Source organism: Salminus brasiliensis, chromosome 3, assembly GCF_030463535.1.
Source record: "Salminus brasiliensis chromosome 3, fSalBra1.hap2, whole genome shotgun sequence".
NCBI classification, from domain to species: Eukaryota; Metazoa; Chordata; class Actinopteri; order Characiformes; family Bryconidae; genus Salminus; species Salminus brasiliensis.
In genome coordinates this window covers 25,112,460-25,137,884 of record NC_132880.1, presented here as the reverse complement: position 1 = coordinate 25,137,884, position 25,425 = coordinate 25,112,460, and positions in this window count along the sequence as shown.

Here is a 25,425-nt window from a genome sequence, read left to right as displayed (position 1 = left end):
CGTAGAACAGCATAGAACCGTGTGACACAGCTCAAGTTCCACCAACATTGTCACCAAGCAGCTTTAAAGAGCATAGCAACCACGTACAACTGCATAGCAATGATGTGAAACAGCAGAGCAATACCCTAGCGAGCGCATTCCATCCACTTCTGAGACCAAAGCAACTGCTTGGCAACAGCATTGCAACTGCCTCTTGGTGAGTGTAATGTGGCCTCACTAGCGGGTAAGGAGCTATGAGCTGGTGCGGAAGGTTGAGAGATAGCAGCTATATATAGTATATAGTTCTGTTCGCCTTCGCTCGCAGTTTAGGCTCAAGGCTCTGGACATTGAGGGTCTGTCTTGGCTGACACGCCTCTTCAATGTAGCATGAATCCTGGGAGCAGTGTCTCTGGATTGGCGAACCGGGGTGGTGGTTCCCAGCCTCTCTGAGAAAGTCTTTTCCAGGGTACCTTCAGGATTTGATCCTGCCCGTGGAACAGCAGACCAGCTCTTCGCTCTCCGTCAGGTAGTTGAAGGAACATGAGGATTTGCCGCCCCGGTCTTCATGTGTTTTCTACACTTGGAGAAGGCTTATGATCGTGTTCCCCGAAACATCCTGCGGGAGGAGCTCTAGGAGCACGGGCTTGGCGGGTTTGCTAACGCGAGCCGCTCGTTCCTCGTACTCCCGGTGTCGGAGCTGTGTCTGCCTGGCTTCCACGTGCGGAGGCCTTCGGCGTGCGCTTTAACTGTTTACCGGGCATCAGCGACTTTGGATGAGACCCTGAGGATGACCCAGGGCCCGCTGGATGGATTGTATTTCCTGGCTGGCCTGGAAGCATCTAGGGGTCCTGTAGAGGAGCTGGTAAAAGTGCCTGGGGACAGGGATGCCTGGGTGGCTTTGCTTGCCCTATTGCCTCTGCGGTCCTAAATTGGACTAAGCGTGTCAGAAGATGAGAATAAGGAATCACAGATCTAATTCATGTGATTCATTCAATACTTCTGGGCAGTATTAGGCTCTCGTCTATGTGTCCCTTAGTTATTTCTTTCATTGCATGCTTTTGTTGCGTTGTTTTGCTCTCCCGTGTCAACCAAAGGAGGATGGTTCCCCCTGTGAGTCTTGGTTCCTCTCAAGGTTTCTTCCTCTCCATCTGAGGGAGTTTTTCCTTGCCACTGTCGCCGTTGGCTTGCTCGCTTGGGGCTTGGACCCGGATGTCTGCTGATTTGTGACGATGCTTGTGCAGCTCTTAATGGCCTAACGACCGCATGGCAACCACCAAGAAACACCCTCGCAACCACATAGAAACACCAAAGCAGTTACAGAACCACCACCTAGGAATTGTTTCAGGAATTCCAGGAATTCTTTAGGAATCACTCAGTCACTATATTTATTAAAATTCAGTTATTGGACCATGAGGAACTGAAGGAAAATCGAGTGCCTTTTAGTCTTATTAATAGAACTCAAAATCATTATTAAAGACATTCTTACCATGTCAGTACCATGCTTACGGATTATAGGGAGTAAAGGGTCAATCCCGGGTCTGTTATTATTGAATCTTCTTATGCTGCCGCTGGGTTAAAATAGTCCGGAAGCATGGTATCGACTTTAATCGCTATGCTAACGACACCTGTACTTCCAACAAGACCATTTGTCTCCAGAACAGAACAGACGGTCTTAAAGACATAAAGAACTGGATGCCCCACAACTTACGGTTTGCTTAATCCAGGTAAAACCGAGGTATTACTTATTGATTCAAAGATGGGTAAATCTAGTTATATTGCTCTAAATTTAGATGGATTCTCAGTCATAACCAGCACTACTGTAAGACACTTTAAATTCTGTCTATCTAATCTACTTCTTTTACAGGAGGTACATCAGTATATTTAAACTCCAAAACACTTCTTCATTTTCTCCTTTCTTTTCTCTCCCCATGTGCCGAGCTGCTCCCTGCTAGCCGCTGACGCCAGACCATTTGTGGTTGGATGCTCCTGCCTACCCATGGGATCCTGTCCTGCTGTATAACCCCACAAATCGTGTTGCCGCTCTCCTCCTGACCCCTTGTGTTTTTCCCTCCTTTCTGTTTTCTCTCTCTCTCTTTTCCATGTAACGAGATGCTCAGTTCCAACTGTTCCATCCCGGTACCGCCAGACCTGGCTCTCCACCACCCTGCTGCCTGATGTGCCGCTCTGGGGCCCAGCATTGATCCCTCCTCACCTCACTGCATGACTATGAAATAAATTTGAATTGAACTGAAAGGAGAATTGAGTTGTGTAAGGTCTTGGCTTTGGGTTTGTTCTTCAGCTGGGTTCATGTACACTGATATCAGTAAACACCGATTGTGGTGTTAGCTCAATAATGCTGGGAGAGTCTGCAATAGGCAGACACATGTTTGTGGTAAATATGGACACATTTCATCAATGCTCAAGCTATTACTTTACTGTAAATCTGTAGTGATGAAGTAGATCTAATATGGTTATCCTGAGAGTCTCGAAAAAGTTCAAATAATGAAAGTAAAAATGTAAACACTTGGGTTCTTTGACTCACAAACTGAAAACAGGCCGATATTAAATAGTCATTTTACTCTTTAAACATCTGGTTTATGATCTCGCCAAACAGTTTATTAGGAACACCTCATGCAGTTCTCTTTTATCAGCAGTGCAGGGTATAAAATCATGTAAAGACAGGCCAGCGGCTTCAGGTAACGTTCGTATCAACCTTCCCAATGAGGAGGAGTACTAAAAGTAATCTTTGTGATTTTCAGCATAGTGTGGTTGTGTTGGGGCTAAATGGGCTGGTTTTTGAGTTATTCTAGAACTGAGGAGATTTTCATGTGCAACAGTCTCTAGAGCTCACTCAGATTGGTGCGATAAAGAAAACCCATCCAGTGAGTCACAGTTCTACAGATGGATACACACCTTGTTGAGGAGCTGAAGACTACAGTACAACTTTGTACAAGTGTGTTGAGCAGAAAAGCCTCTGAAACCGCACAACACGCTGAACTGTGAGGCAGATGCACTACAACAGCAGACGAGCGTGTCGGCTTCCACTTCTGACGGACACAAAAAGCAGGCTTAGACCAGACTATCTACCAGACTATGGAGTTTGACATGTTTCAAATGTGGACGATTAGAAAACAAGTGAAGTACATCATCCTGAAGGACACACACCAAACATCCCTGCAATGTGCTGCATCATCATGCTTGTGTATTGATTTAGCTGTTTGTGCTCGGTCAGTCCGTTAAAATAATAATAATAAATAAATAAATAAATAAATAGACATAGATGACTCGATGCAAGAACGTTTATTCAAACAAGGCTACACTCAGGAAGAGGCAGCAAAGGTACAGGGCCAAAGGATAAACCCAACACACACCTGAGGCCGGAGGGAATCCTGGAGCTAGGCTAGCGTACCGGGACTGAGAGGGAGGCGCAACGATAACCAAGACCTACAGGCAGCGCCTGGGGAAACTGGGGGAGAGCAAAGCTGCGCTCGTCAGGCGCTAGGGAACTTACGTGACGCGAGACCGAGAGCTGAGAGATCAGCTGCAGAGCCCAAAAGGCAAAGGCAAGACAGAGCTGGTAACGAGGCTCGCCCACGAACGGTACTACTGACGTGAACCTGCATAGAGAGGAAGCCTCTCTGAAGACCTCGTGGACTCTTGAACTCTGCCGCACTCGGTTAGCTCGGTTTAGTTTCTGCAACCAGCACCACGAATACATCCACCTCTCGCCAAAGAGCGCCTAGCGCTCGCCCCTTATATACACCTCAGCCTCAGGTGAACCGTGTTACCAGAACAATGAGCATCAATCAAGCGCACCTGACATTAGCCAAAGTCCGCGGAGTTAGACACGAACGTAAATACCAGAATAAGAGTCCTCGTGAGAGTCTGCGGGCGCGGCGACGCGGACATGACAGCTGGGCGTTCAGGAACAGTATGTTGGCCTCAATTTCATCTGAGTGACAAACAAGACAAACAATTCGGCTCAAACAGAAAAAAGCATTTATTCATCCACTATAGTAAAGACAGTCAGCAGGAAAATAGATCTAAATAAAGCTACATCTTTGCTCAAACTTCGCTAGGGAGTATAGGTATGCGTCTGCAACTGGGGGGTGGGGGTCCGTACATGTGGGTGTAGGAGTGTGTACGTGTATGCATGTGTGTGTGTGTATTCGCGTGTGTGTGTGTTTACGTCTGGCGCGCCGAGAACAAAGGAGAGGTGTGAGGAGCGGCGGAGCTTTAGCGACTCTCTTTTGTAACCCGATCATGTGCGCATGATCTCAAAAGGTGCGAGGCTTCATCCAACTCACGTGGCAGAGTGGAACAAAAGCCAAGCCCTCGGAGGGAGATTTAAACACACGGGATGGCGAGAAGAATCCACGAGCAATAGTAACCACGCAGCTCAGGCTAGAGAAGCGCGTCCACAGCTCCGCGAGGGGATCTAGCAGTGAGTTGGTCTAAAATAAGGCTTCTTAAGGGTCAGAGTCCCTTTAGATCAAAGCTCACCAAAGTCATTTCAAATCAAATGCTACAACCAAGTCAGTCGCGTGAGATAGGAGGACAAGAAAAGGAGAAGATCGCAAAAGTAACTCGTGTGCCCGCGAGGAGAGCGCGAGACAACAGGGCTGATCAAACGCTGTACTTCCTTTAGTCTAATCAGCGTAAACAACAACAACAATCCTACAATCTAGTGGATCACTGTTTCCAAGAGCACCGACAACCAATAATCTACTGAGTGCCTCCAACACCGCCCCGATTCACAGTCTTACTTTTAGAGGAGAGTCCGGCTCGCAGCTCGAGGAATTTCTCGTCTCCTGAAGGTCTCGGGCGTGCGGTCCGTAGTCGGAGGTTAAATCCCGGATCCCTCGTAGTTTGTCCCGGGGATGATTCTGGAGCTCCGGCCGTCAGCGATGTTCCGAGGTCAACTGTTTTGGTGACAGATGAGGAAACTTGGCTAGCATCCAACACAATAACGCGTTGAAATGAGTGGCCCCCTTCTCTTGCGGCTACCACCAAGTGGGCGACGTGCCAGAAAAAGGGAACAATGGGTGGTCGAGGGATTTAAAGGTTTCACCTGGGTGACGTAGTACTGTAGGTACGCCCGGTTCTGTACAGTATCGGAAGGGAGCCCCCTATCTGTGGAGGCAGAGCACTGACACGTTTCAAATGTCTGGATTATTTGCACGTTATGATCCAGCTCGTCAGGAGCCGGTCCACGGTCTACGAGCTACATGCACAGCTGCCTGCGTTTGCTAGAGACAGGCCCATTTTCCTAAAAAAAAAACCAAAAGCCCATTGCTCCTAAATTCCACGCCGGAGTTGGAACAACTGCTCTACAGACGCTGGTAACACACTGCTCAGAGAACACTGCACGCTTTAGAGGAGAAGCCTGCGTGTTTTCCCTGCTGCAGCCTGGTGTAGAGCTCCGTACATCAACATGGACCTCAGGGTTTACAGTAGTTGTATGTAAAAATGCAATAGATCTAATTGCTGTTCGTTGTCCATAGCAACACAAAGTACAGCTACATAACTATTATACAGGAGATGTAGAACATGGACTTTAAAGGGACTTGAAAGATGTGCAGCTCTTCCTCCAGGGGGAATTGTTGCTCATCTGTCTGGGACGCCGGGACTGGGGAGAAGAATTCGAGTGATTGCACAAAGCAATGGAGTTGTTGTTTTGTGGGCCGGTTCTTCAGCAGAGTGTGATGTAGAAATGAAAGGGTGGTTTATAGCTGTGCAGCACACAGTTCAGCCTCGGGCGATTCCGAGCCGCCGCCCACATACGGCTCAAATAACGACTTCCGCCTCGTTTGGTTCACGTGTTTGGTTCTTTTCATGTGTATCGGTTCGTGATTCATGTTTGGTTCATTGTGTCGATTCAGTGTCTCGTTTCAGGTTCACGTGTTTCGCCTGAGGCTGGGGGTACTTCAGGAGCCTCGACGCTTCGTTCGAGGTCGAGAATTGCGTGTTTGGAAGCTTGGGTAGCCCGAGAGGTTCCCGTTACTGCTCACGGTGTGTGTTTAGGCCAGCTTCGGCTCGACTCCCTCGTTCGCGAGCTGGCCACCCGGCCGTTCAAGGATTCAGCAAGGCTCGCTCGCCGAGATAGACCCGCGCTCACGCAGCAGTGCCAGGTTCGGTCGGACTAGCCGTTTTTTGACTCTGCAGCTGGTCCCTCAGCTCTCTTCCCCCCCCTTATTAGTAGCCTCAGCGCCGGTCCAGCGCGTCGCTAGTTCTCCCCTGGTTAGCCCAGGCTCTGCCTGCAGGTTCTCGTTAGTTTCCCCCTCTTTCGCCCGCCCCTCTCACAAGCTCAGCTCCCAGAGTCCCCCAGTCTCAGGTGTGTTTTGTTGTGGCCCTCTGGTTTGTCAGGTTTGTGTTGGGTTCACATGTGTTGCCCTGTAGCTGCTGCTTTTGCCTTATTTTGCCCCCTTGTATTATCTTGGGTTGTGTTAATAAACTACGTGCATTGGACCCATTTCTGCGAGTGTTCTTTGTGTCCGGCCTAACCTGCCATGACAGACCCCCAATACTGAACAGGGGCAATCAAATGATGCTTCTTCCACTGCCTCTTACTAGGAGTGGAGTTGCTTGGACATTCAAAGCTAAAAAGAATGTACCATAGTCAACTGATTTACACAGAAAAGTGCACATAACGGCCGTAAAATGGCACCGAATGCAAAAAAAGGGCAAAAAAGATGGAGAAACCACCAAATGTGTAAAAACGCACAAACCACGCTGCCAGAAAGTTACAAAAACGCACAGAATGCATTAAAACACATGTAGGGAAGTCCCTGGTAGTTGACTCCTCAGCAGCCCACACACAATGGAGATGGTCACTGAGCATGTTACTTACCTGGTGATCCTGGGAGAACGAGAGCGCTGGAGAATGGGTCTTCTTCTAGGAGCCGACAAGATCCGTGGTTAACCTAGAGTGGGGAAGAGACACAAGCAATAACCCCAGGATAGTGCAAATAGTTATCGTTGCTTATCTTACCGGTATACATCAACATAGCCATAAACAAGACGTGTAAATAATACTGGTATAGAAGAGTGTAAATACTGTCTGCATGTTATCGCTCGTATCGTCATTGTTTATGTGATGACCCCCCTGTAGTAGACACAGCTAACATGCTTCAAGCGTACCCGTTGTAAATGATTGATCATGTAAGCTTATGTACTTGTGTCGTTTAGGATCTGCTGAATCCTTGCCAGATCTAACCCTCACTTTATTCCTGATGTGAAGACCCGCAGGGAGAGCTTTTATGGCAAAGCTCAGTTCTGTGGGGTGTTCAGAAAGGTTCTGAGACTATACGATAGGTCTCTAATCATTAAATGAATGGATGAGAGTAAGTGTAAAGATCATCACTCTTTATGTTTATTAAACACAACAGAGACAGGCTTCCAACTCCAGTAACACTACATAGGTGATTTAGGTGAAAATGTTCTATAAACTATTTAATAAAATATAATTGGCCATAAATGACAACTTATTAAACGATGACTTTTACAACAATATCTTTTTTTTTTTAAAAAAAAGCTAAATGAATGAATTTAAACGTGTGATATTTGATATTTACCTTCTGTGAGACGTGCTGTCTGTATTCAATAAATTTACATTTTTTATATTTGTGTAAAATTGTAATGTTTGTGTGAAATACTGTTACCGTTCCCCTGACAACCCTTTTGATCGTCATACTGAATCAAATGAAGTGCTTTAGAGTGAACCGCCATGAAGCAGTGTCACCATTCTCACAGCTGAGCGCGTTCCGGCCAGCGTGATGTCATAATGGTTCTGATTCTGGTCGTCATGGTGATGTGAATAAAAAGCCTGCGTCAAGGCTGGAAGACCACAGACAGGGAGACGTCGAGATGGAGGACAGAGGGGAACTGACCTCCAGCTCCAGAATGTAAAACTTGTACATTTTCTTGATGGATATTCTTTTCTATTTCTGCATCTTGTGCATTCTGCTTGAACAACACCAACTCTGCTGCAACTCTGTTGCGTCTTTGTTTGTGTGCAGGAGTAGACTTGGGTGTTATTTTAGGGCCTTCATGGTTCTAGTGGTCGTGCTGGACGCCGCGTTCATGGGTCTGGAAACCGACCGTGAACTTAAAACTGCGTATTCAGCGTTGTTCGAGGTGAGTGAACTGAAGAAATTCCACGTAACCTAATTTTTACGACATTTTATAGAGGAGAGAGGGAAGGAGGGCAGAGAGCATGTATGTATGTGTGTGTTTGTGTGAGAGACTGGATCACAGTGCGTTTATTGTGCTTAATCTGTTCCTCAGGGGGCTGATGTGTTTTACCTGGTGGTCTTCATCTTGGAGTTCATGGTGAAGGTGTACACGGAGCCGTGCGGTTTCTGGGGAAGTGGAGCCAACATCTGCAACACCGGGTTCCTGCTGCTGTCGCTGATCTCCAGGGCAGACGGGTCATACTGGGTCTTCCGGATCCTCAGGGCTTTCCGGATCCTGAGAATCGTCTTTATCATCCCCAGTATCCAGGTAAAGTGCATGATGGGAATTAGGGGGAAGACAGTAGAAAGTTACTTAAACAAAAGCAGAATAGAAAGTCCACAAACATTTGGACATAAAGTGTATAATAGCACTCGTTTTCCACAATTCTAGGTTATTGATTGTTATCACGTGCCATTAAGAAAACAGAAGACACATTCCCGATACTCTAATGTTATGATGTGCTGTTTTCCAGGACCTGGTCTTGATCCTGTTCCAAGGCCTGAAGACGGCCGCGTACGTGACGGCCATGATTTTCTTCATCTTGCTCGTCTTTGCCGTCGCCGGAGTGCAGCATTTCGGGACCGCGGACCCCGAGAACTGGGGGGATATGGGTGTTGCGTTGCTCTCCACCTTGAGCGTGGTCACAGTGAGTCAAACACAGCTGCATTTACAGATACTGAACATCCAGAAAATACATACGTCTACATACGCTCACGGAGCACTTTATTAGGAGCCAACTTGGACACCTGCTCATTCATGCCAGAAATGTACACGCTAGCACTAGGCGAGAGACTTTCACACTCGCCTTTTCACAACAATCCGCACATTTCACATTAGTTCAATTAGGGGATGAACTTTATTTCCACCATTATTACCATTAACGTTATTGCTCTGTTGTAGATTTCAGGCTGGCTGGAACACCAGGACAGACTTCATAGTCTAGGGATTGCCTACAGCGAGCTGTTTTTCATCATCCTGATCCTGATAGGCAACTTCATGTTCCTTAACATGTTCACGGGATTGGTCATGGTAAGTCTCTCTTTTGTGGAGTTCTTTGACTTGTCTTTTACAGTCATTTGTTGTCTAGAACGTCTAAGGTCCAGATACCCAGATTAAGCCAAAGCATAGACAGAAGAGCCTTTTTAACAGTGAAGCATCAGTGATGATGCAGTTTAGTTCAAGACGATTCACTGTCATCTTAGAATATTCTGAGTGAAAACATGCTCTTTAATGCTTGAGGCTTCGAACACATCGTTGGAGAAGAAGAGTCTTTCAAAGTTTTTATTTGTTCCGAAACTAATCGTATGTTCTGAGAAAAGTAGCTTTAGTCTTTATCATCATTCATGAACTGTTTATTCTCTCTAATTTCAAACAGCAAACATCTAAGCAAATAAAGATGCAGAAGATGGAAGAGGAAGATCTGCAGAAAAAGAGGATGCAGAGAAAGCGAAAGGAGCAGCTGCTTCAGAGTCCGGTAAGTCATTCAGCATTGAGCTGAATTTTTTTTTTAAATCCTTTCCACAAGTGTTTCTTTTCTACAATGATGTGTCTAAACTGTAGCGCTGTTTCCATCTCCTACAGGCAGAGTATTTTCACCAGCTCAGACTGAAATATCAACAGTCTGACAGCGCTGACTTCCTCGAACCGAAAGAGGTCTGCACGAGCTTGACGTGGATCAACCTGTATCTGACCACGTTAGAGAAGCAGGAGGAAGACATGAGAAAGTAGGCAACAAACACACACACTCATTCAGGTTTAATAGATGTTTTGGTTTTTTAAAGTGAGGATTTGTTTGGATCTTTGATATTTTAGGAGGTAAAACTGTCTCTATTCTATTATAGTGATCTGATAAAACAGTGGAAATGAACTCTGAACAATACAACACCAGATAAACTGCACTAGATGTGTAAATTACCCCACAACCCTGCACCCACTCTGCTCTGATAGAATACATCCATGTTTATACACTCCACCCCCTCACTCTGATAGGTTGTAGGCATGTGTATAACCCCGCCCACCTCAATGCATCCATTTATTAATCATCTTTACAGTGTGATAAAAAAAAAACTACATCACCTCCAGCCCATGTAGATGTGTGACTTTATGGTGCTAACATTATCATAATAACGTGTGTGTGTGTAGGCTGAAGCAGATCTCTGACGATGCTCTTCGTATCCAGCGTGAACTCCTGGAGCTGGACTTGGAAGAGCAGCGAGGAAGAGCAGCGAGGAATGTCCCTGCTGGATCAAAGCCAGGACTCCAGAAAGGCAAAGCTAAAAGCGCTTGGCGTCTGGTAATGGCTGCAAAAAAGTTTGCTAAACAACACCGTAGCAAACGCCACTGAAGCAGCAGCAGCATCTTCTTAACAAATCCCGTAGAACAGCATAGAACCGTGTGACACAGCTCAAGTTCCACCAACATTGTCACCAAGCAGCTTTAAAGAGCATAGCAACCACGTACAACTGCATAGCAATGATGCGGAACAGCAGAGCAATACCCTAGCGAGCGCATTCCATCCACTTCTGAGACCAAAGCAACTGCTTGGCAACAGCATTGCAACTGCCTCTTGGTGAGTGTAATGTGGCCTCACTAGCGGGTAAGGAGCTATGAGCTGGTGCGGAAGGTTGAGAGATAGCAGCTATATATAGTATATAGTTCTGTTCGCCTTCGCTCGCAGTTTAGGCTGAAGGCTCTGGACATTGAGGGTCTGTCTTGGCTGACACGCCTCTTCAATGTAGCATGAATCCTGGGAGCAGTGTCTCTGGATTGGCGAACCGGGGTGGTGGTTCCCAGCCTCTCTGAGAAAGTCTTTTCCAGGGTACCTCCAGGATTTGATCCTGCCCGTGGAACGGCAGACCAGCTCTTCGCTCTCCGTCAGGTAGTTGAAGGAACATGAGGATTTGCCGCCCCGGTCTTCATGTGTTTTCTACACTTGGAGAAGGCTTATGATCGTGTTCCCCGAAACATCCTGCGGGAGGAGCTCTAGGAGCACGGGCTTGGCGAGACGCTCGTTCCTCGTACTCCCGGTGTCGGAGCTGTGTCTGCCTGGCTTCCACGTGCGGAGGCCTTCGGCGTGCGCTTTAACTGTTTACCGGGCATCAGCGACTTTGGATGAGACCCTGAGGATGACCCAGGGCCCGCTGGATGGATTGTATTTCCTGGCTGGCCTGGAAGCATCTAGGGGTCCTGTAGAGGAGCTGGTAAAAGTGCCTGGGGACAGGGATGCCTGGGTGGCTTTGCTTGCCCTATTGCCTCTGCGGTCCTAAATTGGACTAAGCGGATCAGAAGATGAGAATAAGGAATCACAGATCTAATTCATGTGATTCATTCAATACTTCTGGGCAGTATTAGGCTCTCGTCTATGTGTCCCTTAGTTATTTCTTTCATTGCATGCTTTTGTTGCGTGGTTTTGCTCTCCCGTGTCAACCAAAGGAGGATGGTTCCCCCTGTGAGTCTTGGTTCCTCTCAAGGTTTCTTCCTCTCCATCTGAGGGAGTTTTTCCTTGCCACTGTCGCCGTTGGCTTGCTCGCTTGGGGCTTGGACCCGGATGTCTGCTGATTTGTGACAATGCTTGTGCAGCTCTTAATGGCCTAACGACCGCATGGCAACCACCAAGAAAACCACCCTCGCAACCACATAGAAACACCAAAGCAGTTACAGAACCACCACCTAGGAATTGTTTCAGGAATTCCAGGAATTCTTTAGGAATCACTCAGTCACTATATTTATTAAAATTCAGTTATTGGACCATGAGGAACTGAAGGAAAATTGAGTGCCTTTTAGTCTTATTAATAGAACTCAAAATCATTATTAAAGACATTCTTACCATGTCAGTACCATGCTTACGGATTATAGGGAGTAAAGGGTCAATCCCGGGTCTGTTATTATTGAATCTTCTTATGCTGCCGCTGGGTTAAAATAGTCCGGAAGCATGGTATCGACTTTAATCGCTATGCTAACGACACCTGTACTTCCAACAAGACCATTTGTCTCCAGAACAGAACAGACTGTCTTAAAGACATAAAGAACTGGATGCCCCACAACTTACGGTTTGCTTAATCCAGGTAAAACCGAGGTATTACTTATCGATTCAAAGATGGGTAAATCTATTTATATTGCTCTAAATTTAGATGGATTCTCAGTCATAGCCAGCACTACTGTAAGACACTTTAAATTCTGTCTATCTAATCTACTTCTTTTACAGGAGGTACATCAGTCTATTCAAACTCCAAAACACTTCTTTATTTTCTCCTTTCTTTTCTCTCCCCATGTGCCGAGCTGCTCCCTGCTAGCCGCTGACGCCAGACCATTTGTGGTTGGATGCTCCTGTCTACCCCTGGGATCCTGTCCTGCTGTATAACCCCACAAATCGTGTTGCCTCTCTCCTCCTGACCCCTTGTGTTTTTCCCTCCTTTCTGTTTTCTCTCTCTCTCTTTTCCATGTAACGAGATGCTCAGTTCCAACTGTTCCATCCCGGTACCGCCAGACCTGGCTCTCCACCACCCTGCTGCCTGATGTGCTGCTCTGGGGCCCAGCATTGATCCCTCCTCACCTCACTGCATGACTATGCAGTGACTATGAAATAAATTTGAATTGAACTGAAAGGAGAATTGAGTTGTGTAAGGTCTTGGCTTTGGGTTTGTTCTTCAGCTGGGTTCATGTACACTGATATCAGTAAACACCGATTGTGGTGTTAGCTCAATAATGCTGGGAGAGTCTGCAATAGGCAGACACATGTTTGTGGTAAATATGGACACATCTCATCAATGCTCAAGCTATTACTTTACTGTAAATCTGTAGTGATGAAGTAGATCTAATATGGTTATCCTGAGAGTCTCGAAAAAGTTCAAATAATGAAAGTAAAAATGTAAACACTTGGGTTCTTTGACTCACAAACTGAAAACAGGCCGATATTAAATAGTCATTTTATTCTTTAAACATCTGGTTTATGATCTCGCCAAACAGTTTATTAGGAACACCTCATGCAGTTCTCTTTATCAGCAGTGCAGGGTATAAAATCATGTAAAGACAGGCCAGCGGCTTCAGGTAATGTTCGTATCAACCTTCCCAATGAGGAGGAGTGATAAAAGTAATCTTTGTGATTTTCAGCATAGTGTGGTTGTGTTGGGGCTAAATGGGCTGGTTTTTGAGTTATTCTAGAACTGAGGAGATTTTCATGTGCGACAGTCTCTAGAGCTCACTCAGATTGGTGCGATAAAGAAAAGCCATCCAGTGAGTCGCAGTTCTACAGATGGATACACACCTTGTTGAGGAGCTGAAGACTGCAGTACAACTTTGTACAAGTGTGTTGAGCAGAAAAGCCTCTGAAACCGCACAACACGCTGAACTGTGAGGCAGATGCACTACAACAGCAGACGAGCGTGTCGGCTTCCACTTCTGACGGACACAAAAAGCAGGCTTAGACCAGACTATCTACCAGACTATGGAGTTTGACATGTTTCAAATGTGGACGATTAAAAAACAAGTGAAGTACATCATCCTGAAGGACACACACCAAACATCCCTGCAATGTGCTGCATCATCATGCTTGTGTATTGATTTAGCTGTTTGTGCTCGGTCAGTCCGTTAAAATAATAATAATAATAAATAAATAAATAGACATAGAAGACTCGATTCAAGAACGTTTATTCAAACAAGGCTACACTCAGGAAGAGGCAGCAAAGGTACAGGGCCAAAGGATAAACCCAACAACAGGGACAAAGTAACGTGGGCAAAGCAAAGACACACACCTGAGGCCGGAGGGAATCCTGGAGCTAGGCTAGCGTACCGGGACTGAGAGGGAGGCGCAACGATAACCAAGACCTACAGGCAGCGCCTGGGGAAACTGGGGGAGAGCAAAGCTGCGCTCGTCAGGCGCTAGGGAACTTACGTGACGCGAGACCGAGAGCTGAGAGATCAGCTGCAGAGCCCAAAAGGCAAAGGCAAGACAGAGCTGGTAACGAGGCTCGCCCACGAACGGTACTACTGACGTGAACCTGCATAGAGAGGAAGCCTCTCTGAAGACCTCGTGGACTCTTGAACTCTGCCGCACTCGGTTAGCTCGGTTTAGTTTCTACAACCAGCACCACGAATACATCCACCTCTCGCCAAAGAGCGCCTAGCGCTCGCCCCTTATATACACCTCAGCCTCAGGTGAACCGTGTTACCAGAACAATGAGCATCAATCAAGCGCACCTGACATTAGCCAAAGTCCGCGGAGTTAGACACGAACGTAAATACCAGAATAAGAGTCCTCGTGAGAGTCTGCGGGCGCGGCGACGCGGACATGACAGCTGGGCGTTCAGGAACAGTATGTTGGCCTCAATTTCATCTGAGTGACAAACAAGACAAACAATTCGGCTCAAACAGAAAAAAGCATTTATTCATCCACTATAGTAAAGACAGTCAGCAGGAAAATAGATCTAAATAAAGCTACATCTTTGCTCAAACTTCGCTAGGGAGTATAGGTATGCGTCTGCAACTGGGGGGTGGGGGTCCGTACATGTGGGTGTAGGAGTGTGTACGTGTATGCGTGTGTGTGTGTGTGTGTATTCGCGTGTGTGTGTGTGTTTACGTCTGGCGCGCCGAGAACAAAGGAGAGGTGTGAGGAGCGGCGGAGCTTTAGCGACTCTCTTTTGTAACCCGATCATGTGCGCATGATCTCAAAAGGTGCGAGGCTTCATCCAACTCACGTGGCAGAGTGGAACAAAAGCCAAGCCCTCGGAGGGAGATTTAAACACACGGGATGGCGAGAAGAATCCACGAGCAATAGTAACCACGCAGCTCAGGCTAGAGAAGCGCGTCCACAGCTCCGCGAGGGGATCTAGCAGTGAGTTGGTCTAAAATAAGGCTTCTTAAGGGTCAGAGTCCCTTTAGATCAAAGCTCACCAAAGTCATTTCAAATCAAATGCTACAACCAAGTCAGTCGCGTGAGATAGGAGGACAAGAAAAGGAGAAGATCGCAAAAGTAACTCGTGTGCCCGCGAGGAGAGCGCGAGACAACAGGGCTGATCAAACGCTGTACTTCCTTTAGTCTAATCAGCGTAAACAACAACAACAATCCTACAATCTAGTGGATCACTGTTTCCAAGAGCACCAACATCCAATAATCTACTGAGTGCCTCCAACACCGCCCCGATTCACAGTCTTACTTTTAGAGGAGAGTCCGGCTCGCAGCTCGAGGAATTTCTCGTCTCCTGAAGGTCTCGGGCGTGCGGTCCGTAGTCGGAGGTTAAATCCCGGATCCCTCGTAGTTTGTCCCGGGGATGATTCTGGAGCTCCGGCCGTCAGCGATGTTCCGAGGTCAACTGTTTTGGTGACAGATGAGGAAACTTGGCTAGCATCCAACACAATAACGCGTTGAAATGAGTGGCCCCCTTCTCTTGCGGCTACCACCAAGTGGGCGACGTGCCAGAAAAAAGGGAACAATGGGTGGTCGAGGGATTTAAAGGTTTCACCTGGGTGACGTAGTACTGTAGGTACGCCCGGTTCTGTACAGTATCGGAAGGGAGCCCCCTATCTGTGGAGGCAGAGCACTGACACGTTTCAAATGCCTGGATTATTTGCACGTTATGATCCAGCTCGTCAGGAGCCGGTCCACGGTCTACGAGCTACATGCACAGCTGCCTGCGTTTGCTAGAGACAGGCCCATTTTCCTAAAACAACAAACAAAAGCCCATTGCTCCTAAATTCCACGCCGGAGTTGGAACAACTACTCTACAGACGCTGGTAACACACTGCTCAGAGAACACTGCACGCTTTAGAGGAGAAGCCTGCGTGTTTTCCCTGCTGCAGCCTGGTGTAGAGCTCCGTACATCAACATGGACCTCAGGGTTTACAGTAGTTGTATGTAAAAATGCAATAGATCTAATTGCTGTTCGTTGTCCATAGCAACACAAAGTACAGCTACATAACTATTATACAGGAGATGTAGAACATGGACTTTAAAGGGACTTGAAAGATGTGCAGCTCTTCCTCCAGGGGGAATTGTTGCTCATCTGTCTGGGACGCCGGGACTGGGGAGAAGAATTCGAGTGATTGCACAAAGCAATGGAGTTGTTGTTTTGTGGGCCGGTTCTTCAGCAGAGTGTGATGTAGGAATGAAAGGGTGGTTTATAGCTGTGCAGCACACAGTTCAGCCTCGGGCGATTCCGAGCCGCCGCCCACATACGGCTCAAATAACGACTTCCGCCTCGTTTGGTTCACGTGTTTGGTTCTTTTCATGTGTATCGGTTCGTGATTCATGTTTGGTTCATTGTGTCGATTCAGTGTCTCGTTTCAGGTTCACGTGTTTCGCCTGAGGCTGGGGGTACTTCAGGAGCCTCGACGCTTCGTTCGAGGTCGAGAATTGCGTGTTTGGAAGCTTGGGTAGCCCGAGAGGTTCCCGTTACTGCTCACGGTGTGTGTTTAGGCCAGCTTCGGCTCGACTCCCTCGTTCGCGAGCTGGCCACCCGGCCGTTCAAGGATTCATCAAGGCTCGCTCGCCGAGATAGACCCGCGCTCACGCAGCAGTGCCAGGTTTGGTCGGACTAGCCGTTTTTTGACTCTGCAGCTGGTCCCTCAGCTCTCTTCCCCCCCCTTATTAGTAGCCTCAGCGCCGGTCCAGCGCGTCGCTAGTTCTCCCCTGGTTAGCCCAGGCTCTGCCTGCAGGTTCTCGTTAGTTTCCCCCCCCCCCTTTCGCCCGCCCCTCTCACAAGCTCAGCTCCCAGAGTCCCCCAGTCTCAGGTGTGTTTTGTTGTCGGCCTCTGGTTTGTCAGGTTTGTGTTGGGTTCACATGTGTTGCCCTGTAGCTGCTGCTTTTGCCTTATTTTGCCCCCTTGTATTATCTTGGGTTGTGTTAATAAACTACGTGCATTGGACCCATTTCTGCGAGTGTTCTTTGTGTCCGGCCTAACCTGCCATGACAGACCCCCAATACTGAACAGGGGCAATCAAATGATGCTTCTTCCACTGCCTCTTACTAGGAGTGGAGTTGCTTGGACATTCAAAGCTAAAAAGAATGTACCATAGTCAACTGATTTACACAGAAAAGTGCACATAACGGCCGTAAAATGGCACCGAATGCAAAAAAAGGGCAAAAAAGATGGAGAAACCACCAAATGTGTAAAAACGCACAAACCACGCTGCCAGAAAGTTACAAAAACGCACAGAATGCATTAAAACACATGTAGGGAAGTCCCTGGTAGTTGACTCCTCAGCAGCCCACACACAATGGAGATGGTCACTGAGCATGTTACTTACCTGGTGATCCTGGGAGAACGAGAGCACTGGTGAATGGGTCTTCTTCTAGGAGCCGACAAGATCCGTGGTTAACCTAGAGTGGGGAAGAGACACAACCAGTAACCCCAGGATAGTGCAAATAGTTATCGTTGCTTATCTTACCGGTATACATCAACATAGCCATAAACAAGACGTGTAAATAATACTGGTATAGAAGAGTGTAAATACTGTCTGTATGTTATCGCTCGTATCGTCATTGTTTATGTGATGACCCCCCTGTAGTAGACACAGCTAACATGCTTCAAGCGTACCCGTTGTAAATGATTGATCATGTAAGCTTATGTCCTTGTGTCGTTTAGGATCTGCTGCATCCTTGCCAGATCTAACCCTCTCTTTATTCCTGATGTGAAGACCCGCAGGGAGAGCTTTTATGGCAAAGCTCAGTTCTGTGGGGTGTTCAGAAAGGTTCTGAGACTATACGATAGGTCTCTAATCATTAAATGAATGGATGAGAGTAAGTGTAAAGATCATCACTCTTTATGTTTATTAAACACAACAGAGACAGGCTTCCAACTCCAGTAACACTACATAGGTGATTTAGGTGAAAATGTTCTATAAACTATTTAATAAAATATAATTGGCCATAAATGACAACTTATTAAACGATGACTTTTACAACAATATCTTTTTTTTTTTAAAAAAAAGCTAAATGAATGAATTTAAACGTGTGATATTTGATATTTACCTTCTGTGAGACGTGCTGTCTGTATTCAATAAATTTACATTTTTTATATTTGTGTAAAATTGTAATGTTTGTGTGAAATACTGTTACCGTTCCCCTGACAACCCTTTTGATCGTCATACTGAATCAAATGAAGTGCTTTAGAGTGAACCGCCATGAAGCAGTGTCACCATTCTCACAGCTGAGCGCGTTCCGGCCAGCGTGATGTCATAATGGTTCTGATTCTGGTCGTCATGGTGATGTGAATAAAAAGCCTGCGTCAAGGCTGGAAGACCACAGACAGGGAGACGTCGAGATGGAGGACAGAGGGGAACTGACCTCCAGCTCCAGAATGTAAAACTTGTACATTTTCTTGATGGATATTCTTTTCTATTTCTGCATCTTGTGCATTCTGCTTGAACAACACCAACTCTGCTGCAACTCTGTTGCGTCTTTGTTTGTGTGCAGGAGTAGACTTGGGTGTTATTTTAGGGCCTTCATGGTTCTAGTGGTCGTGCTGGACGCCGCGTTCATGGGTCTGGAAACCGACCGTGAACTTAAAACTGCGTATTCAGCGTTGTTCGAGGTGAGTGAACTGAAGAAATTCCACGTAACCTAATTTTTACGACATTTTATAGAGGAGAGAGGGAAGGAGGGCAGAGAGCATGTATGTATGTGTGTGTTTGTGTGAGAGACTGGATCACAGTGCGTTTATTGTGCTTAATCTGTTCCTCAGGGGGCTGATGTGTTTTACCTGGTGGTCTTCATCTTGGAGTTCATGGTGAAGGTGTACACGGAGCCGTGCGGTTTCTGGGGAAGTGGAGCCAACATCTGCAACACCGGGTTCCTGCTGCTGTCGCTGATCTCCAGGGCAGACGGGTCATACTGGGTCTTCCGGATCCTCAGGGCTTTCCGGATCCTGAGAATCGTCTTTATCATCCCCAGTATCCAGGTAAAGTGCATGATGGGAATTAGGGGGAAGACAGTAGAAAGTTACTTAAACAAAAGCAGAATAGAAAGTCCACAAACATTTGGACATAAAGTGTATAATAGCACTCGTTTTCCACAATTCTAGGTTATTGATTGTTATCACGTGCCATTAAGAAAACAGAAGACACATTCCCGATACTCTAATGTTATGATGTGCTGTTTTCCAGGACCTGGTCTTGATCCTGTTCCAAGGCCTGAAGACGGCCGCGTACGTGACGGCCATGATTTTCTTCATCTTGCTCGTCTTTGCCGTCGCCGGAGTGCAGCATTTCGGGACCGCGGACCCCGAGAACTGGGGGGATATGGGTGTTGCGTTGCTCTCCACCTTGAGCGTGGTCACAGTGAGTCAAACACAGCTGCATTTACAGATACTGAACATCCAGAAAATACATACGTCTACATACGCTCACGGAGCACTTTATTAGGAGCCAACTTGGACACCTGCTCATTCATGCCAGAAATGTACACGCTAGCACTAGGCGAGAGACTTTCACACTCGCCTTTTCACAACAATCCGCACATTTCACATTAGTTCAATTAGGGGATGAACTTTATTTCCACCATTATTACCATTAACGTTATTGCTCTGTTGTAGATTTCAGGCTGGCTGGAACACCAGGACAGACTTCATAGTCTAGGGATTGCCTACAGCGAGCTGTTTTTCATCATCCTGATCCTGATAGGCAACTTCATGTTCCTTAACATGTTCACGGGATTGGTCATGGTAAGTCTCTCTTTTGTGGAGTTCTTTGACTTGTCTTTTACAGTCATTTGTTGTCTAGAACGTCTAAGGTCCAGATACCCAGATTAAGCCAAAGCATAGACAGAAGAGCCTTTTTAACAGTGAAGCATCAGTGATGATGCAGTTTAGTTCAAGACGATTCACTGTCATCTTAGAATATTCTGAGTGAAAACATGCTCTTTAATGCTTGAGGCTTCGAACACATCGTTGGAGAAGAAGAGTCTTTCAAAGTTTTTATTTGTTCCGAAACTAATCGTATGTTCTGAGAAAAGTAGCTTTAGTCTTTATCATCATTCATGAACTGTTTATTCTCTCTAATTTCAAACAGCAAACATCTAAGCAAATAAAGATGCAGAAGATGGAAGAGGAAGATCTGCAGAAAAAGAGGATGCAGAGAAAGCGAAAGGAGCAGCTGCTTCAGAGTCCGGTAAGTCATTCAGCATTGAGCTGAAATTTTTTAAAAAATCCTTTCCACAAGTGTTTCTTTTCTACAATGATGTGTCTAAACTGTAGCGCTGTTTCCATCTCCTACAGGCAGAGTATTTTCACCAGCTCAGACTGAAATATCAACAGTCTGACAGCGCTGACTTCCTCGAACCGAAAGAGGTCTGCACGAGCTTGACGTGGATCAACCTGTATCTGACCACGTTAGAGAAGCAGGAGGAAGACATGAGAAAGTAGGCAACAAACACACACACTCAGGTTTAATAGATGTTTTGTTTTTTTAAAGTGAGGATTTGTTTGGATCTTTGATATTTTAGGAGGTAAAACTGTCTCTATTCTATTATAGTGATCTGATAAAACAGTGGAAATGAACTCTGAACAATACAACACCAGATAAACTGCACTAGATGTGTAAATTACCCCACAACCCTGCACCCACTCTGCTCCACATCCATGTTTATACACTCCACCCCCTCACTCTGATAGGTTGTAGGCATGTGTATAACCCCGCCCACCTCAATGCATCCATTTATTAATCATCTTTACAGTGTGATAAAAAAAAAACTACATCACCTCCAGCCCATGTAGATGTGTGACTTTATGGTGCTAACATTATCATAATAACGTGTGTGTGTGTAGGCTGAAGCAGATCTCTGACGATGCTCTTCGTATCCAGCGTGAACTCCTGGAGCTGGACTTGGAAGAGCAGCGAGGAAGAGCAGCGAGGAATGTCCCTGCTGGATCAAAGCCAGGACTCCAGAAAGGCAAAGCTAAAAGCGCTTGGCGTCTGGTAATGGCTGCAAAAAAGTTTGCTAAACAACACCGTAGCAAACGCCACTGAAGCAGCAGCAGCATCTTCTTAACAAATCCCGTAGAACAGCATAGAACCATGTGACACAGCTCAAGTTCCACCAACATTGTCACCAAGCAGCTTTAAAGAGCATAGCAACCACGTACAACTGCATAGCAATGATGCGGAACAGCAGAGCAATACCCTAGCGAGCGCATTCCATCCACTTCTGAGACCAAAGCAACTGCTTGGCAACAGCATTGCAACTGCCTCTTGGTGAGTGTAATGTGGCCTCACTAGCGGGTAAGGAGCTATGAGCTGGTGCGGAAGGTTGAGAGATAGCAGCTATATATAGTATATAGTTCTGTTCGCCTTCGCTCGCAGTTTAGGCTGAAGGCTCTGGACATTGAGGGTCTGTCTTGGCTGACACGCCTCTTCAATGTAGCATGAATCCTGGGAGCAGTGTCTCTGGATTGGCGAACCGGGGTGGTGGTTCCCAGCCTCTCTGAGAAAGTCTTTTCCAGGGTACCTCCAGGATTTGATCCTGCCCGTGGAACAGCAGACCAGCTCTTCGCTCTCCGTCAGGTAGTTGAAGGAACACGAGGATTTGCCGCCCCGGTCTTCATGTGTTTTCTACACTTGGAGAAGGCTTATGATCGTGTTCCCCGAAACATCCTGCGGGAGGAGCTCCAGGAGCACGGGCTTGGCGGGTTTGCTAACGCGAGCCGCTCGTTCCTCGTACTCCCGGTGTCGGAGCTGTGTCTGCCTGGCTTCCACGTGCGGAGGCCTTCGGCGTGCGCTTGAACTGTTTACCGGACATCAGCGACTTTAGATGAGACCCTGAGGATGACCCAGGGCCCGCTGGATGGATTGTATTTCCTGGCTGGCCTGGAAGCATCTAGGGGTCCTGTAGAGGAGCTGGTAAAAGTGCCTGGGGACCGGGATGCCTGGGTGGCTTTGCTTGCCCTATTGCCTCTGCGGTCCTAAATTGGACTAAGCGGATCAGAAGATGAGAATAAGGAATCACAGATCTAATTCATGTGATTCGTTCAATACTTCTGGGCAGTATTAGGCTCTCGTCTATGTGTCCCTTAGTTATTTATTTCATTGCATGCTTTTGTTGCGTGGTTTTGCTCTCCCGTGTCAACCAAAGGAGGATGGTTCCCCCTGTGAGTCTTGGTTCCTCTCAAGGTTTCTTCCTCTCCATCTGAGGGAGTTTTTCCTTGCCACTGTCGCCGTTGGCTTGCTCGCTTGGGGCTTGGACCCGGATGTCTGCTGATTTGTGACGATGCTTGTGCAGCTCTTAATGGCCTAACGACCGCATGGCAACCACCAAGAAACACCCTCGCAACCACATAGAAACACCAAAGCAGTTACAGAACCACCACCTAGGAATTGTTTCAGGAATTCCAGGAATTCTTTAGGAATCACTCAGTCACTATATTTATTAAAATTCAGTTATTGGACCATGAGGAACTGAAGGAAAATCGAGTGCCTTTTAGTCTTATTAATAGAACTCAAAATCATTATTAAAGACATTCTTACCATGTCAGTACCATGCTTACGGATTATAGGGAGTAAAGGGTCAATCCCGGGTCTGTTATTATTGAATCTTCTTATGCTGCCGCTGGGTTAAAATAGTCCGGAAGCATGGTATCGACTTTAATCGCTATGCTAACGACACCTGTACTTCCAACAAGACTATTTGTCTCCAGAACAGAACAGGCTGTCTTAAAGACATAAAGAACTGGATGCCCCACAACGTACGGTTTGCTTAATCCAGGTAAAACCGAGGTATTACTTATTGATTCAAAGATGGGTAAATCTAGTTATATTGCTCTAAATTTAGATGGATTCTCAGTCATAACCAGCACTACTGTAAGACACTTTAAATTCTGTCTATCTAATCTACTTCTTTTACAGGAGGTACATCAGTATATTTAAACTCCAAAACACTTCTTCATTTTCTCCTTTCTTTTCTCTCCCCATGTGCCGAGCTGCTCCCTGCTAGCCGCTGACGCCAGACCATTTGTGGTTGGATGCTCCTGCCTACCCATGGGATCCTGTCCTGCTGTATAACCCCACAAATCGTGTTGCCGCTCTCCTCCTGACCCCTTGTGTTTTTCCCTCCTTTCTGTTTTCTCTCTCTCTCTTTTCCATGTAACGAGATGCTCAGTTCCAACTGTTCCATCCCGGTACCGCCAGACCTGGCTCTCCACCACCCTGCTGCCTGATGTGCCGCTCTGGGGCCCAGCATTGATCCCTCCTCACCTCACTGCATGACTATGAAATAAATTTGAATTGAACTGAAAGGAGAATTGAGTTGTGTAAGGTCTTGGCTTTGGGTTTGTTCTTCAGCTGGGTTCATGTACACTGATATCAGTAAACACCGATTGTGGTGTTAGCTCAATAATGCTGGGAGAGTCTGCAATAGGCAGACACATGTTTGTGGTAAATATGGACACATTTCATCAATGCTCAAGCTATTACTTTACTGTAAATCTGTAGTGATGAAGTAGATCTAATATGGTTATCCTGAGAGTCTCGAAAAAGTTCAAATAATGAAAGTAAAAATGTAAACACTTGGGTTCTTTGACTCACAAACTGAAAACAGGCCGATATTAAATAGTCATTTTACTCTTTAAACATCTGGTTTATGATCTCACCAAACAGTTTATTAGGAACACCTCATGCAGTTCTCTTTATCAGCAGTGCAGGGTATAAAATCATGTAAAGACAGGCCAGCGGCTTCAGGTAACGTTCGTATCAACCTTCCCAATGAGGAGCAGTGATAAAAGTAATCTTTGTGATTTTCAGCATAGTGTGGTTGTGTTGGGGCTAAATGGGCTGGTTTTTGAGTTATTCTAGAACTGAGGAGATTTTCATGTGGGACAGTCTCTAGAGCTCACTCAGATTGGTGCGATAAAGAAAACCCATCCAGTGAGTCGCAGTTCTACAGATGGATACACACCTTGTTGAGGAGCTGAAGACTGCAGTACAACTTTGTACAAGTGTGTTGAGCAGAAAAGCCTCTGAAACCGCGCAACACGCTGAACTGTGAGGCAGATGCACTACAACAGCAGACGAGCGTGTCGGCTTCCACTTCTGACGGACACAAAAAGCAGGCTTAGGCCAGACTATCTACCAGACTATGGAGTTTGACATGTTTCAAATGTGGACGATTAGAAAACAAGTGCAGTACATCATCCTGAAGGACACACACCAAACATCCCTGCAATGTGCTGCATCATCATGCTTGTGTATTGATTTAGCTGTTTGTGCTCGGTCAGTCCGTTAAAATAATAATAATAAATAAATAAATAGACATAGATGACTCGATGCAAGAACGTTTATTCAAACAAGGCTACACTCAGGAAGAGGCAGCAAAGGTACAGGGCCAAAGGATAAACCAAACAACAGGGACAAAGTAACGTGGGCAAAGCAAAGACACACACCCGAGGCCGGAGGGAATCCTGGAGCTAGGCTAGCGTACCGGGACTGAGAGGGAGGCGCAACGATAACCAAGACCTACAGGCAGCGCCTGGGGAAACTGGGGGAGAGCAAAGCTGCGCTCGTCAGGCGCTAGGGAACTTACGTGACGCGAGACCGAGAGCTGAGAGATCAGCTGCAGAACCCAAAAGGCAAAGGCAAGACAGAGCTGGTAACGAGGCTCGCCCACGAACGGTACTACTGACGTGAACCTGCATAGAGAGGAAGCCTCTCTGAAGACCTCGTGGACTCTTGAACTCTGCCGCACTCGGTTAGCTCGGTTTAGTTTCTGCAACCAGCACCACGAATACATCCACCTCTCGCCAAAGAGCGCCTAGCGCTCGCCCCTTATATACACCTCAGCCTCAGGTGAACCGTGTTACCAGAACAATGAGCATCAATCAAGCGCACCTGACATTAGCCAAAGTACGCGGAGTTAGACACGAACGTAAATACCAGAATAAGAGTCCTCATGAGAGTCTGCGGGCGCGGCGACGCGGACATGACAGCTGGGCGTTCAGGAACAGTATGTTGGCCTCAATTTCATCTGAGTGACAAACAAGACAAACAATTCGGCTCAAACAGAAAAAAGCATTTATTCATCCACTATAGTAAAGACAGTCAGCAGGAAAATAGATCTAAATAAAGCTACATCTTTGCTCAAACTTCGCTAGGGAGTATAGGTATGCGTCTGCAACTGGGGGGTGGGGGTCCGTACATGTGGGTGTAGGAGTGTGTACGTGTATGCATGTGTGTGTGTGTATTCGCGTGTGTGTGTGTTTACGTCTGGCGCGCCGAGAACAAAGGAGAGGTGTG